The following is a 17,153-nucleotide window of genomic DNA, read 5'->3' on the forward strand; positions in this document are numbered from 1 at the left end:
TCTTTGAATTAAACGACTGCATGAATCCTGGAAGTCGATGCTGACTGAACTTTTTTTTCTTAGAGTGTGACTTTTCATATAATAAACTTATTTAATGGACACACATAACAGTAACTTATCTTGGAGGGTGACAGGCAAATTTTCTGGGGAAAAAAAATCAATTTCCCTCTTTCAATATTTCTTTTAACAAGGTTGAAAATCATATATCTTAACGCAGAATGTTCCCGAGCTCTGTGATTAACATGCAAAGCTGCTTCTTAACAGCTCTCTTTCACTTTTAAAATGACATTGAGAGCTTAGAGGTGTTTGTTCTTAATGTTTAAACCTATTGATTTTACTGTGCCTGACACAAAGCAGAGCATCTTTGCCATAATTACTGTATAACAGTTGTTTTTCACAAAGTTGTGATTTTCCTAAAATTAGCTGGACGGCCTCAATTATGTAAATTGAATCCTGAGACTTTAATAAATGTATTTGTAGTAGCACACTAGACTTTTATAGGGAAATATCAAGGAGAAAAGCAATCTCCCAATCATTGTGGTCTCACCAAATGAGAGTGGGAAACTGTGATTCACTGTTGGTGGTCACAGTCTCTTGTGGGCTGTCGGTGGATGGGTCCTCTCTCTGCACTACGCAATAAAGAAAATCTACTCAAAGCATCTGAGACTAGAATCCTCTAGTTAGAAGAAAGCTCCAAAGTTAAGGGCTCCAGATGAACTTGATGCTACATTTTGGCAAGCATAACCTGCATCTTCCTTTTTTGTTTCTTCTCAACACAATGTCCTTTCTTTCCCCACCATATGCTTTGTTCTGCTTATCTATTACTGTATAACAAAGTACCCTAAATTTTAGATGCTTCAACAATAATTTGTTATTGTCTCTCAGGGTGCTATGGATTGAGTAGTCTAAGCTGGGTGGTTCTTGCTTATCATCCCTCATGGGATTACAGTCAGAGAACAGCCAGGCCTGGAATCATCTGCAGGCTTGACTGGCCTGGACATCCAAGAAGGCTTCTTGACTCACGTATGGGGAGCCTCAGTGCTCCTCTAAGTGGCCTCTGTCTCCAGCAGACAAGCCTGAACTTCTTTCATGGCACCTTGGAGGCTTTGGGAAGAAGAAGAAAAAATAAGAGGAAGATTGGCAACAGATGTTAGCTCAGGGCCAATCTTTAAAGAAACAAAAAAACAAAAAGAAACTTGCATTCATAATAAATGTAGGAAAAGGGAGACGGCTTTGGATCTCCCAGACAGATCTGTGGCCTCCCTGGAAGAATCCTTCCCTTCTGCTATGAAAAAGCTGGCATTGAACAGAATCTTCCTCTAGTGTCCACGTGACCTCCACATGGCAAATTTTTGTGTTCCTGGACTTGATAAAATTAAAGAGCAAGAACCCATAAGTTTTTCTTTCCCACTTCAGAAGAGACCTTTGAGATAATAATCTCACTTTGAATCTCTCAGAAATCTATTAAAATCTTAATAGATTTTAAGCTGGTATATAAAACCTGTAGATATTAAACTGCTCATAATCTTTATAAACCATACACACGCACCTTGAACTTTTATGGCCAATGGTAGTGAAGGTCTTTCATGACAAAATAGACAGATATTAGTAGCACCCACCTATCTCACATTGGAAGGGCATGACATATTCCTTCTAATTCTGTTTGTGTCTGCTGAAATTTTTTTTCTTCTTCTTCTCCCCAAAGCCCCCTAGTACATAGTTGTGTCTTCTAGTTGTAGGCCCTTCTGGTTGTGCTATGTCGCACGCCCCCTCAGTGTGACCTGATGAGCGGCGCCATGTCCGTGCCCAGGATCCGAACCAGCAAAACCCTGGGCCGCTGAAGCCGAGTGAGCGTACTTAACCACTCAGCCGCGGGGCTGGTCTTGGTGAAAATTTTCGGTAATCATGCTAGAGTTAATTGAAATTGTAAGAAAATAGGAGTTCAGAGAATCTTTTGATTACCTGGTTCAGCCTCTTTGGTTTAGGTAATTGTAATGGCATCTTCAGGCTTACAGTGTCATTTTTTTCTTCTCCCTAATGGATTTTAGAAAGAACGGTAAGGGAATAGAAAAATCCTAGTAGATGAAAAACAACTTTTAAAAAGTCATTCTGGTTAAAGTTCTGCTCAGGAACAATTTAGAAATTGGAAATCAGGAAATAAATGCTTTAATGATAGAAAATCTGTTTTATATTGATGTCTGATGAGATCTGGAACATTTAATTATTCTTAGTTGCTGAATTCTTCCGTGAATTAGTCATTATCCAAAAAGCTGAGGACTATAAAGATTTGTGAATAGACTTTTTATATTTTTGGTACTGTTCTTAAACTTTCCAGAAAAACTAGCAAGCTGGGATATGATTTGTTTTCTTATATGCTTCATATTTTACTCTGTATATAGTTTTATCTTTCAGCACAGTGAGTTTCTAGAGGAAATTCAATCAATAGCATCTATGACAGATTAACAATGGGTACAGTATTTTGTGTTTCTCCTTCCATTGAAAGATGGCAAGTCTCCTCTTGAATCTGAGTTTGCCTTAGAGATTTGCTTGATCACAGAATGTTGCAGAGGAATATTCTGGGACTTCTAAGACTGGTTCATAAGAACACTTGCAGCTTCCATCTGGGCCTCCTGGAACACTTGCCCTTGAAACTGAGCCATGATGCTGTGAGGAAGCCCAACAAGCCCCAGGGAGTGGGCTAGCCAACAGCCCCAGATGAACTCCCAGCTGACAGCTCCCACCAGCTCGACAGTCACGTAAGTGAGCCATCTTGGAAACCTATCCTTCACACCAGTTGGGCTGCTGATGCTTCATGGGATCATGATGAGCCCGCCCTGCCAAACTCTGCCCAAATTGTAAATTTGTGAGCCAAAAACATGACTGTTTTTATTTTAAGCCATCAAATTCTGGAATGATTTGTTATAGAGCAATAGATTACAAAACAGCCTGCATCTCCTGGACTGATTTCTGAATCAATAGAAAAATAAGACAAAAGAATCAAGAGAATGGAAAACTAAAATAGTTTCTGATTTTCGGTAGTGGTTAGGTTAGAGGATTTGTCTTCGTTTTAGCACTAAAGTTAGTTTGCTGAGAAGAATCTTGAGTTTCTGAATTTTCCCACCTGAAGCAAAGTTGAATTCTGTGGATGCAGGTTACTGCCTCCCACTGTTTCAGGGAAAGAAAGGAGGAGAAAGATACTAAATCCTCCATGCTCCAGCCATTTGATAGATCAGATTCACTCACTGGAGAAACTTAGATCAATGACTATCACCACCAATCAGATAATTCACTCCACAGTTGTACAGAGAAATAAGAGTGTTCTGAGAGTTCAGTAGTATTTGGGGATAAATCCTCCTCATGAAAACCAGAGAACTGTGTTAAAGGAATCCTCCTCTTCCACTGAGTAAGAATTAAGAGAAGCTGTTCAGGGAGAATTTGTTTCAAATCCCAACTTGGCAACTTAATGGGCATGCGTCTTGGGTCAAGTGACTTAACCACTTTGAGCCTTAGTTTCCTCATCTATAAAATGGGGACATTAGCCCCTAACTTTTTGGTTCGAATGCATAGTGAGGACACAGAAGAGTGCTTCCGTTGTTTGCAGTTGTAAGAAGTTAGTAGGATCTTTGTGCTTAAAATTTTAGGCATCCTAAAAGGAATCCCAAAAGAAAAATACCATAGACCTAGCCAAGTGGTTATTATTTATTTGCATTCCTGATAGCTAATTTTCCATATGAAAGAATGTGATCACAATGTAGTTAAGGCTGTCTTCCAGGGATGATGACTGTGCTGGGGAAACGGGAGGTTTGTATAGCTATACATCTCCATACCGAAAGATAGCTGAACAAAGATATGCTTACTTAAATATCGCCAGACCACGCGATCTATCAGGAACACTGAGGCAGCTTAATAGATTATCAAAGCACAGAAATGCAATTAAGGAAACATGTTGTCTTCAGAAGGTTTGTTAAGATACCTGTGTGTGTGTGTGTGTGTGTGTGTGCGTGCATCTTGTGACTGAGGATTTCAAATTCTTGATTTCTCCAGACTTTATGCAGATTCAAATTTGATGATTCATGTAAAGATCCAACCCAAGTTCATCTCCATGATGCTCACTCATCCACATCCAGACAAACACATGTATCTTTCTTTGCTTTGTGCCAGTACCAACAAACTTACTCTTAACTAAGAAGATCTGAGTGTTTCAAGAGTGTTAGTTTTATCACTCAAAGGAAGGCCCTCAAAGATGTCAGGTACATTCATGATAGCCTCGATCTTATCCAGCACGGAGCTGGTTCTCAATAAATGTTTTCTTGAATTAATTTTAGAATATTTCATAATATCCCATTTATAGTCAAAATGTTATCAAAATTCAAACTTGCATTTTTCTGTCTTCTTTAGCTAGAAAGATGTTGGTTCTCTGCTGGCATTGAGAACATCAAACATAGTGTTCAAATTCTGTTATTTATTAGAAATCAGAATTGTGTATTTCAGAGCTTAAAAGAAGGTATGGCAGAATCCTGAGAGGAAATGGGGAAGGAAGGTGTTCTGATTCTGAGTTTGTGAGTGGTTAGATACTGGGGCCTGTTAGAATCTACATATGGGGATCTTTAGCAGCATGTAGGATACTGGAACCAATAGAAAATGGAAAGGGTAGACATGGGCAAACCTAGAGCCACGGAGCAGACTAGAGGATCATTCCAGACTGCACAGTGCAGGAGATAACACTCCCAGGGATGTTGCAACTTTGCTTTGACCGCGTAGGTGTTTTCAAAACAAAAGCCACTAGTCTTCCAGTCAATCAGGCATCCCAGCGGCCAAGGAGATTAAGCATCCCATTTACAACCCTGGACATTTATAAACACTAGGGTCTCCCTGGATATCTAGTCAAGAAGTGAGTAGCAATTGGTTTAGACTTGCTACTGTCACTTTGCGTGGACAGGGAACTGAAGTTACCATACGAATTGGTGGGAGGAAGGAGGGTGAGTACGTGTCCCTGTCACATGTAATAAGTAGGCCATTATTTCCAGAGAAACTGAACCATAAAATATTGTCACCAAAGTAATGTGACAGTGCCAGGTTAGAATAAAAAGCCAGAAATGATAACCTGGCCCAGATCACTACACCATAGATAACATCTGTAGCAGGGAAAAAAGATTAGCAAATTAATAACTGACACTTATTTACACCTCAGGCAAATGCATATATTTTCAACATATTTTTAGAACGTATATTATACTAGGTCATCAATTGCATTAAAAATGAAATATAATATAGACTTCACAGGCATTGTGAATTCTGTGAGACTTACCATTCAAGCAGAGAGTCCTCTCACGGACTCATTCTGCAACTAATGGCATTTATTGCATTCTTACAATGGAGCAGACACGGTACTTGGTGCTTGCTTGTAGGCGTGAGGAACTGGGATTAATATACGACTTAGACCTGCAACTAAGATATACAGCTATGTACGGGGGGTGGGTTTGGGAAATAAAGCAGAAAAAAAAAAAAGTTGGCAAAAGTTGTTAAAAAAAATACACGACTTAGGATACTAAAATTTAGTCTTAAAATTGAAGGTAATTCGGGTACTTACTAAATATTCTTATTGCACACATAATTGCCATTGCTCTTGATCTTAAAGGGTTACAAAAATAACAGGATCATTTTGAAGGACTAATGGCCATGTCTCATGCCTCACCTTTCCAATCATACCTTCAAATCTGATATCTTGAGGCCTCATCAAGTTGACTAACAGAGAGTCAAGTGATTTCCAGGAAATACATCCCTCAGAATTTTCTGAGGATTCCAAGGGGTCTTGCACGGGTAACTTGAATATGCTGTTAAAGCCAACGGCAGTTTTTACATTCAGGAAGAGTTCCACAATGGGCCAGAGAGCATAGCTGTCCTATGCATGTATTCAGAGAGAGTGATACCACTAATACCTAACATTTACTGAGTGCTTACAATGTACCAGGCCCTATTAGATACACTAGCCTAATATTTATTCATTTTCTTCCCACAAAACCCTATGAAGTAGATCCAACTATTATTATATTTTACAGACAGGGAAATTGAGGTACAGGAAGCTGAAGTAACTTGCCTGGATCACTTATCTTGGAAGAGGCTGAATCAATTCAAATCTAGACATTCTGTGACCTGGACCTGACTTCTTAACTAGGTACTCTGCAATGTGTGACGTGGGGCCTGCTGTGAGGTTTGATGCTGCTGCTTTCCTTCTGCTGAATTGTTACTTGATGTTCCACTGAATTGTGGTCCACACTGTCCTTACCCCTGTTTGGCTTGCCCATCTCTGAGTTGTTCAAGGCTGCAGCTCACCCTGCTGCCGGCATGCTGTTTACCATAGGTAAACCCTTTTTTCCTCTTGGACCAGCCTTGTCCCAGAGATTCAGTAATTTCGCCGATGCGTTGCATCACAGGGTAGGGGAGAAGGGACAGGGTAGTAGGAAAGGCTGCACAGGAGGAGTTGACAAGCGCGACCCTAATTTGAACCTGGAAGCACAGACCCCATGTGTTAGCACACCCTAACATTCAAGCCTTGTTGCCGAATCTGGTTAATTCAAGCCAATTGCTTAATTACTTGTACTGATTTTATCTTGGGAGATCACACATTTGTTTATTCCCCAAGTGTGGACACATTTTAAGGTGTTCTCCCCTGCCATGGGACTATGGAGCCAATTTGAAATCAGAGATGTAGCTAGACCCAGAAGTGTTCTTAAGTATCTTGGGATTCACAAGACTTTCGGGGGAGGATTGTACAACTTCATATGATTGCCTGCCATAAAATAAGTTATATCCAGTTACTAAGGAAACCAATGACCAAATATTAAAAAGCACATTCATGAAACGACAATGTATGTGCCTTTTTATGAAAACATTAAATATTAATATCTAGGAGCAAATCTGATAAGTATCATAATTTCAAACTCATTACGAACATAAATGATGTTCCAAAATGTACAAAAACCGCAGAAGGATATGAAAACATCTGATTTCTATGGTGATCAAGTCAGAGAAACTACTACTTTTACTGTGGTTTGTTGCCTACATTTGTGATTGAAGAAGATGCTCAGTCTCACTTACAGACACCTGAAGATAAGAAGAAAATATTTTTCCACTGAAGTTCAACACACCCTGAATTCTATCATGGACTTCCTTAGGTGACATCTATGTACCAAAACTTGACATGTCATCTTCTACTAGAGGATGGACTGTGTCCCCTATATGGTAGCTTGGAAGAAGAGAATATAAGTTCATTGATAAATAGGGGCAGACTTTGGAAAAAGATACTGTGAGTCCTGCAAAACTGATTAGAAAGGACAGTGAATAGGGAGTTTTAGGTTTTGGTTCTAGTTTCAATTCTGCCATTAACCATCAGGGAGACTTTGGGCAAAGAAATTCTCTTCTCAGATCTTATCAGGAAAATAAAGATATTGGAGCCACTGATCTCTCAGGAACTTCTCTGATTTCACATTCTATTATTCCAAAAGTCTTTTCTTTTATTTGATTCCATGTTACCCATATTTATTCCTTTATGATATTAAATTAGAACAGGAAAATGTCATTTCATTTGCCAAACTGTTTCCCCAGGATATTCTTCACTTCAGAATTTACCTCTTCTTTTCCTCCAGGAATAAGGACATTATCTGAAATAAATGTTCCTTGCCTTGAATGAAAGTATTTATCAGCTAAAGGAGATTTTGCATCAACTTAGGACAAAAGCAAACTTAGACGTGAAATAAGCTATTTTCTCAGCTATGTGATTTTTACATTCCTTTCACTTTTTTAATTTTTGAGTTTTAAGAGATTGTTTTCTCGTAGCCTGAATTCTCTTTTGAAGAATTCTGCAGTGAAACCATAACTAATAATAATAATAATAGTAAAATGGAAATGAACCAAACAAAATTAGCTTGCTGCTTTACTTTTCATTTTTATGAGAAGGTCAAGGAAATAATTCTTGATGATACTCAAGCAATGGATGGTCCAAGGCGAGGCTTCTCAACCACAGGGAGATAAGAGGATCTACCGTATGGAAACACAAATATCAGTCAGTCAGTTGGGTTCTTGGGTTGTCTCCTGTCTGAGTGTGGCTCTTTATGAAATGAAATATAGCTTAAAACGAAGAGTACAGATGCGAAACGCCTAGTGCAATGCTTTGCACACATGAAGGCTGAGAGAGGGGCAGGGAACTGGAAACCCTATGGGAATTTTACTGCTTCTTGGTGTTGGCCTCAAAGAATTTGGGCTTTCTTGGGTGCCATTTACATACATCCTGTCACATAAGTAAAGTCCCCATTAGTAAAAGTTGCCCTTAGTCTCATTACTCACTCTCTCTCTAGAGCCAGATGTTGACTCCAGAAAGTATGCAAAGTTTATAGGAATTTCAGATTCATTGCTGCAAACTTGAAATCTTTCCTCTTTGAAGCTGCCATCATCTTCATACCCCTTACTTTCTCTTTTCCTTTGGGTCCTCTAACAAGTCGATTGAAAGATAAATCCAGCTCACTAGGTACTTGTACATATAGAAACATGATAAATATTTATTGAAAAGATACCTTTGGGTTTCTGATCTGGAACTTCTGATTTGTGACCCTACATGTAAAGAGCTTGGAAGTTTTCTTTCTGGTCTAACAACAAGTAAGAAGATGAATAAACTGAAGAAAATCAACAACTCTTCTTAGCTCTTCCAGAGAAGTGAGGTCACAGGACAAGGCATTGCCCCCCTCCAAAATTGGAGAGATAGAGAGGCAATTCAGAAAATTGTTAACTTACCAGAGAAGAAACTCTCGAGCAGAAAACTCTTTGGGAACAAGTACAGGGCAGGAAAACCTAAACTATAATTGAAAAATTGCTGGAAGCTCAGTGTGGAAAAGTCTGAGAATTAAGAACTCCATGAGGGACAAGGAAGGTCCCTACGCTTATGTGAGTTTTACCTCTAGGAGCTCTGGCAGGATTTCACAGTGAATATTGGAGGAAAATTCTCTCATGTTTCTGGTAAGGAGACAGGAAAAGGAACCATTTTGAAATATGTTAGGGCATTTTGTTCGTCTTAAAAAAGCTTGTGCTTAAGAGAAACTACTTTACCAGAATCCTAACCTATTGAGGTTCTATCAGAGTCTAACTACCTGGGGAAGGGATTTCCCAGCCCTCTTTTGCCATCTTGTCCCCCCTAAGGGGGAGGTAGAATTAAGAAGCACTTGTGAAGTTCACAGCCCAACAGCACAGGCTCACTAAAAGACTAAGACCTGCTTACAGGACTAAGAAACGCTTCCCTTCCCCTCGTACCTTGCCACCACGTCACTAAAGCCCTATTTACTGGGGTTCTTCTTATCCATTCTGTCACGTCCTGCTTTCAACAAGAAGTTAGAAGGCATAATAAACGGCAAAAAACAAACACACTTTGTAGAGACAGAGAGAGCATCCGAACCAGACTCAGAAATCAGAGGGATGTTGGGATTATCAGACCAAGAATTTAAAACAACTTTGGTTAGTATGCTAAGGTCTTTAATGTGAAAGGTAGATAGAATACAAGAACAGATAGATAATTTAAAAAAGAGATGGAAATCTTAAGAAAGACTCAAAAAGAAATGCTAGAGATAAAAAACACCATAATAGAAATGAAAATGTCTTTTACAGGCTCAGTAATAGACCAAACATGGCTGAGGAAAGAATCTCTGAAGTTCAAGATGTCAATAGAAACTTCTAAAACTGAAAAACAAACAGAAAAATGATTGGAAAAAATATAGAACAGAATATCCAAGAAGTGCGGGGCAATTACAAAAGGTGTAACATATGTGTAACGGGAATACCAAAAGGAGAAGAGAGACAGAAAGGAAGAGAAGAAATAGTTGAAGCAAAAATGACTGAGAATTTCCCAAAATTAATCTCAGACATCAAGCCACAGATCCAGGAAATTCAGAGAACACTAAGCAGGATGAATACCAAGAAAACGACACACAGGCATATCGTATTCAAGCTGCAGAAGATCAAAGATGGAGAAAACATTTTGAAAGAATCCAGAGAGGGAAAAAAACATGCCTTACTTATAGAGAAGCAAAGATAAGAAACTCATGTGACTTCTCTTTAGAAATCATGGAAGCAAGAAGAAGTAGGAATGAAATACTTAAAATGCTGAGAGAAAAGAGCTATAATTGTACTTCCTGAATGTTCTATTTAGGAGTATGCAAACTTGAATTTGCAATAAGGACCATGGAGTTAGTCAGAACTGGGTTTGAATTCCGCCTTTGCAGTAGATGATTACAAAAATGACCACAGTTGTTCTTGCTTTTGTAGACCTGTGCCCTTTGCAGCCCTTCCTATCTATTTTCCAACCCTTGAAGCTGAGCTGGCCTACTGACTTGCTTTTACTAACAGAGAGTGGTAGAAAGCATGGAGTCAGTTCCAAGCAGAGCCCTCAAGAGGTCTTGCACATATCTGTGGGCTCTCTACAGACTGCCTACAGAGACTCTGTCTCATGTAAATGGAGCTGAGTCAGCTCAGTTGTTCCAGCTGAGTCCCAGAGATGAGACAGACCAGCCGAGATCAGCAAGGCTGCCTACTTGACCCACAGCTGACTTGAGATGCATGAGGAATCCCTAAAAGAACAGAGGAACTGCCCAGTCAAAGCAAACCAGAGTCAATCTGAAGAATGGGAGCTAAGTAAATGATGATTGTTTTAAGCTAGTAAGTTTCGATGTGGTTTGTTATGCATTGTTACTATGTTAGTAACTATCTGATACAGTCTTTGTCACTTACCAACTGCGTCCTTGCACAACACACTGCTCTCAAAATCTAGGTTTCTTCCTCTTTTAATTGAAGTTAATATTAAGACATATCTCATAGGATTATTGTGAGATGACGTGACGGGATGTATGTAAGTGCACAGAGGAGGAGCTCATTATGAGCTAGTTGTTACTATTATTTTCTTCCCCACTGTGAATGAACCACTGTCAACAAGGCTTCTGTCAGAGGCCTTTTGCTCTTCCTGACTGATGCTTTGGGTCTGAGCTCCCTTTTGTGCAACAAATAAATCCAAAAATATTGCCTTACCAGAACATGGTGCAGTTAAGTCAGGAACTCTGAAATTGGATAGTCAGTTCAAATCCCTGATATACTATTTTCCAGCTTTGTGAACTTGGATAACTTAATTTTTCCAGGCCTCAGTTTCTTCACTTATAAAATGGGGCTAATAATAATACTTGCCTCCCTCAGTTGTTACTAACATTATCAAATGACACACATCTAAAGGGCTCGGAGCTATGCTTGATACGCAGTAAGCATTCAGAAGTACTTGGTAAATATTATATATTACTGTCATTATCATTATCATCATTATTATTATTATTATTATTGAGATTTTAGAATTTTCTGGAGGTCAGTCAAATCCCAGGCTTGCCCCATGTGAAATTCTGCAAGAGTTTCTGCATTAAGCAGAGAAGTATTCAGTCACTGCTCAGCCGTCCATAGGTTGGTGGCCATTCACTAGAGTTCAGCCATCTGGCAGGAAGCTGGTGGACGCTCTGAGTCTTTACATGCTGTCATAGTGAACAACTGGTCCAGAAAAAACAGACTATAAAGATTCCGAAGGGAGCCAAGAATGAGAAATGAGAACAATCCATGGCACTGAGCAAATGGCACTAGCTAATATGGATATGAACTTGAGTTCAGCCTCTGAATAAAGAACTAAAAGCCAAAAAATACAACTGCTAATGGGACTAGGCTGGTTTGGAGGGAGCTGGACCCAGAATCCAGCTAAGCCGAAGGGTTTGAACCTTTATGATGGACTATAACATTGTCGGAAAAATTCACTGATGTAGCTTTAAAAGGAGGCACTTTATACTTAGTGGTATGAAATATAAGGGAGGGGTTATTTTTGGTGTTAAGAATAATAGGCTTTTAAGTCTGACAGAACTGGGTTTGATTTCTGTCTTTCTCATTTCACTGCTGTGTGACCTTGGACAAGTTTCTCCATCCCTCTGAGTTTCAGTTTCTTCATTTATAAAATTAGGATAATAATTCCTCTCTGATAGAGCTAATGAAAGGACTAAGTCACGTAAATGTGAAAGAGCTTAACAGGGTCTGGCACCTGATAAGCACTTAAAAAATGCTATGTGTTACTGTTATTATTGTTTTTAATGAAACACCATCTGCCAACATTTTTGTATTGCCAGAATCTCCTTCTTGGGTTACCATTTTCTCTTGCCTCGTATGCCCTGGTTTGATCTTTCACTTCTTTTATGCACTCCACAGAGCTTTTGACATCTGCCCTTCTGATATCCAACTAATGACTGGGACATCACACAACTCATTGATCACCTCCTGGGCTGACTTTGACATTGGGCATCTGCATCATTTTTACTCGCTTGTTCAAGGTTTTCATTTCATTATGCCCTATCCCTGAGAGTGGACAAGAGGTCAGAGAAATCAATGAGTCCTAAGGGGTCGTCTAAGGTTGAGAGATGCTGTCAGGAAGACAAGGAGTGGGTCAACAAGGGCAGGGGGGCAGAGAGTGAGATATTAACTGGCAATGTGGAATGAGTGCTTTTCTAAAAGGACTAAGAAACATTTTCTCTAAGTGTTTTATACTGTGAACTAGGTTAAGTCAGACATGGGCTCTTAAATTAGGGACAGAAGTTTGGTTTACTTTGTGTTCAGGGATTTGAAAGATTATTTTCTCTGCTTTTTTCAAGTTGATTATGATAATTAAAAAAAAAAGGCAAGTTAGGATACGGGGCTTCTCAGGCCATGATAATACAAAGAAATAGGCTTTTCTATACAGTTGATTTGATTTCCTTCCCTCCTTCTCTTCCACTCTGCCACATTATCTCTTTTGAAACTGGATTATCAGAGCTTGTTTTCAGGTTCAATCCCATTAACTCCAATTTTCTTCTTTTAGTTGTAGGTGCCAGGCAGTCTCTGAGGAGTTGTTGATAGATGAAGAAAGAGTCCTGTTCACAACCAAGAAAGCAAGGTACCAGTGAGATTCATTGTGGGCCAACAGTGTCACCTTTCTACAAAAAGATACGATTCGTATAACCGGGTCAACCCATCATCATTCTCAGAGCAACAACAAACTTCCCTCAGGATCAAAGATGATCACTTCAAGGTTTTGGAACTGTGCATTACTGTGCTGAAATAACGATGAAGCTCATACATGTAAAAATAGATGGATTAGGTAGAAAACATAGTTTTATTTCCACTTCAACTATAACATTCCTTCCCTGATTTTCTAAGAGTTGTGCCTCTGCAGCACGGTCTGGGGATTTATTCATTTTTTACACTGTGTTTCTCTCTGGTGTATTTCTCTTGCAGGACTTCTGGGAATTTGGGAAATAATGAAATTTGGTTCCGTATGATGTTCATAGACAAATGCAATGGTAACTAAGGATGTGTCACTGCTTTATATTAAAATGCATCATTTCTTTGCTTTTAACCGAGGGGTGTTTCTTGTAGGATATGCTAATTCCAAGACAGATAATCATAATAAAATTTTGTCAAATGCCACAGCTGAGAGAGTTCCTATAAAACAAATGAAGGTTCTCACTAGCCCATTGTCATTCAGGCATGTTCTCTAAGTCCTGCTCCTCAACCTCAGTTTTGGTGAATGACTTGGGCTGAACACATCCACGTGCCTGTTGAATAGTGACATAGCTTCTTCGGGGTTTCAGTTTCTTTATCTACAAAATAAGGATATTAGTAGTGCTCTTTCAGAGGGTAGTTTTGAAGAGAAAATGAGATAATCTATGTCAAGTAATGACATACAGGTAATACTCCCCTGATAAATGATAGGTATTATTACTACTATTGTCAGTGAACATAAGTGAGGCCATCTTGTTACACTAAATGACCCCAGCCCCTCCTCTGTGTGACTACTCGCTGCTCTGCACATATAAAAAATTCACATGCTCTCCTGATTTATGGTCTCCGCTTACATATGTACTCCCTTATAGCTTGATAATTTAAAACTTTCTTCTATGAATTTCTCTCTAGGAACAGACTGACCACAGGTGGGAGACACACCTACAAGATATTCATCATCACTGACAGAAGAAAAGAACAATGAAAGACCCTGGAATCCGTCATGCCTGAAGGCTGACATTTCTAAACCCTCTCCTTACTGTCCACTTTCCCTATATAATTGCTTCAAGATTCTGTAATCCTTGAAGATGGTTTTTTTGAGACATTAGTCTACCATCTTCCTGATTATGCTGGCTCATAAAATTAAAACTTCCTTTCTCCATTCCTAACTTGTTGTAATTAATTGACTCAGATTATGGGGAGAAAAGTGAACCCATTGCTCAGTTTCACTGTCAATTCAACTTATGGTTGATTGATACATAATTGAAAGGTCATTGGCTTTAGTTAGAGATGCAGTGTGTAGCCTTACAGCAGATTGGAATTACACAGTTTAGCTGGAGATTGAGTTGATCCTTACTGGTGGGACTAGTAAGAGAAATTGCACCCCCCAAAAAAATCATTTTAGAAGGAAATGCTAGCTTGTCCAGATATTTCTGAGTAATTCATATGGGCTATTCCATTGTAAACATATTTTAAAGCTCTACTTTGTAAAAACTGTAGCTTTTATCTTCTTGAAAGCACAGTTTTAACTCTCAGAGCTTAACTTGGTAAACTTGACAGTAATGACCAAGTTGGTAACATTTTCACACTAATCTAATCTGGAAAGTGCCTCTTTCCTCAGATAATTTTAGCTATTTGGCTTGAAAAGTAAACTAGGGAATAAGCTATTCTATTCACAACATTGCTGTGTGGTGGTTCAGAGCACCCACTTAGGTAATAATAATCGTATTACTATACAGATATTCTATCCTCAAAAGCGGGCTAGGTCTTAGGGAAATAAAATCGTTTCTCTGCCCTCAAGGAATTTACAGTCTTGTGGACAGAGGTACTAATAAAGATTGTCATGTAGCAGGAGACAGACTACAATCAAGTCTTGTACAGATACAAATAGGAAGAAGGAAAAACAAGGTTTGACTTAGACACAACTAAAAGTTATGTTATAGGAGCATAAAATTATATATTTTGACCCAGAAAGGATTTTGGAAAATATCAAATCTAATTAAAGTAGGCATCATTTAAAACCATGGCTAAAACCTCAGAAACAGCAGGAAAACTCTTTGAGACTAGAAATGTCCTTATTGTGTCTCTTCGTTTTTCTTTATTTCAGTGTAATAAAGGGCTTCTGCTTTCAAGAGAAGGAGAAAACTATGTGCTACCACCAGGGTCATGGTGAGCTTTCAGGGGCCAGAGTGGTCAGAATTCATTGAGAGCATCTTAGGCGAGAGATGGAACACCATCGGCTCCAGAAGGCAACTGGGTTCCTTTACAATGAGCTACCCAGTGAATGGTGAATAAAATGAACTGCCCTTCCTTTTCTTTCTGTGTATTGTTGTTGGTTATTACTTTTTACTCATTGATTTATGGTCTTTGGCTCACATTTCTGGTTCATCTCTTAGACTTCAGATTTATATCTCCTTTCCGTAGTGGCTCTTGATGGCTCCTTGTGGAATCATCATCATCCCAATGAACTCTTGAAGGCCTGCCCTCACATCTCTAATCCTCACACACTCCATCCAGAGTAGGTTTTATCACCAGTTTATAAAAGAAAAAAAAATTAAGTGACTTGCTCAAAGTCTTACAGTAAGGGGCTGAGCAGATATTTGAACCTGGGTACATGTAAAATTTATGGATCTTTTTCTTCCTCCTCACAGTACTACTTCTACATAAGTGACTCTCAGTGCCACCTCTGCCTGCTCCAGGCTGCTGTGTCTGACACCTAATTAGCTGCACATTCTTGTTGATGACTGAGTATATCCCGGAGTCTGCTTGTGGCAGGAACTCAGGCAGGGATGCACCATATGCTCCAACAAGAACCGCAGAGGGAGTCAGATATACAAGCCCCTGCATCAATATGAAGGCAACTTGGACAAAATCAGAATTCCCTTATTTTTGGCCTAACTTGTGATATTATGGCTGTGTCAGCCTATTATTTGGAAGTAAGACAAGCTACTTCACACAAGCCTCACTGGGCAGAGACTCACTTTCTCCTGAACGTTCTCCAGGTCAGGGGCCCGGCAAGGGCATTGCTGTTTCATTTGCTGAATGTGAAAGGCAGCCTCAGGAAGGGCATTTCCTGCTCCAGCCTCCGCTCATGCAGCCATAGTATTTACTGTCACCATTGATCACCACATATGCATGGAGAACAAACAGGTCATATGATTAGCACGGTGTGCTGGAGGCCATAATTCACGAGTGTGGGGCTAGAGTCAGCTTGGTTTATGTCTAGCCTGAACATGTAAACTGTCTCCCTCTGTCAGATATGGTGATTTCATTATGAGTGTAATGTTGAATTGTGTTTGCTGTGCATCAAGCTAATGAATAAATAAATCCAAACAGTAATTGAATTTTTTGCATTAATGATAAGCATTTCTTGTAAAGAAAAAGAAAGAACATTCAGCAGGACAATAAAAGTAGTCCAGGGTAAGGTAGCATTCTGGCATGATTTATCTTACCAGAGGGCTGCTTTGTGGTAATGAAGACGAGAGCAACTGAAGATGAAAATGCCCTTAGCATGTCTATTCCATGGAGAAGCAAAGATGGAGGAATGCAGATGTTTTCTGAGTAAGATTCCTGTCCTGTCTTCTCCGTATAAATTTTCACTTGCCTGGAATCCTCTTTGCCTGGGAGACAATGGAGTTTAGTTAGTGTGAAGACAGCTTCTGGAGACGTGGGGACCTCGTGTACTCAGTTTGTCAATTTCTAGTTCTATAGCCTTGGGAAGGTTAGTTCTTCATCATTAAAATTGGGGTAATAATCTCATTCTGGCTGTCATAAGGACTAAATTGGTTTGTTATTGTTTACTCCTGGCCAACACTCTCCAGTGGGAGTCATAGATGGGGTTACATTTTAGGGGGTGTACTGCTGAGCCAACCCCCCAGAACCTGAGACTCCAATTCCTTCAGGTCTTCCAGCATTCCTTACTACATTATGCATGGAGAATGTAATAAAAGAGCTTTCCAACTTAGCCTTTTCCCAAGACGTTTGTAACTAAGGACTGATACTCGTATGCCTCCGTAGCGACTCACATCATTTTGTGTGAACATACATGTGTCTGCACGTGC

General features: G+C 39.4%; 1 long non-coding RNA gene across 1 annotated transcript; it reads left to right on the forward strand.

The window, feature by feature from the left end:
- Positions 1-1,491: 1,491 nt before the first annotated feature.
- Positions 1,492-13,574, forward strand: LOC139040443 (uncharacterized). The gene is made up of 3 exons (XR_011494976.1): positions 1,492-2,756; positions 6,060-6,175; positions 12,911-13,574. It is a non-coding gene; the product is annotated as an uncharacterized lncRNA (long non-coding RNA).
- Positions 13,575-17,153: the final 3,579 nt, after the last annotated feature.

This window comes from Equus asinus, chromosome 17, assembly GCF_041296235.1.
Source record: "Equus asinus isolate D_3611 breed Donkey chromosome 17, EquAss-T2T_v2, whole genome shotgun sequence".
NCBI classification, from domain to species: Eukaryota; Metazoa; Chordata; class Mammalia; order Perissodactyla; family Equidae; genus Equus; species Equus asinus.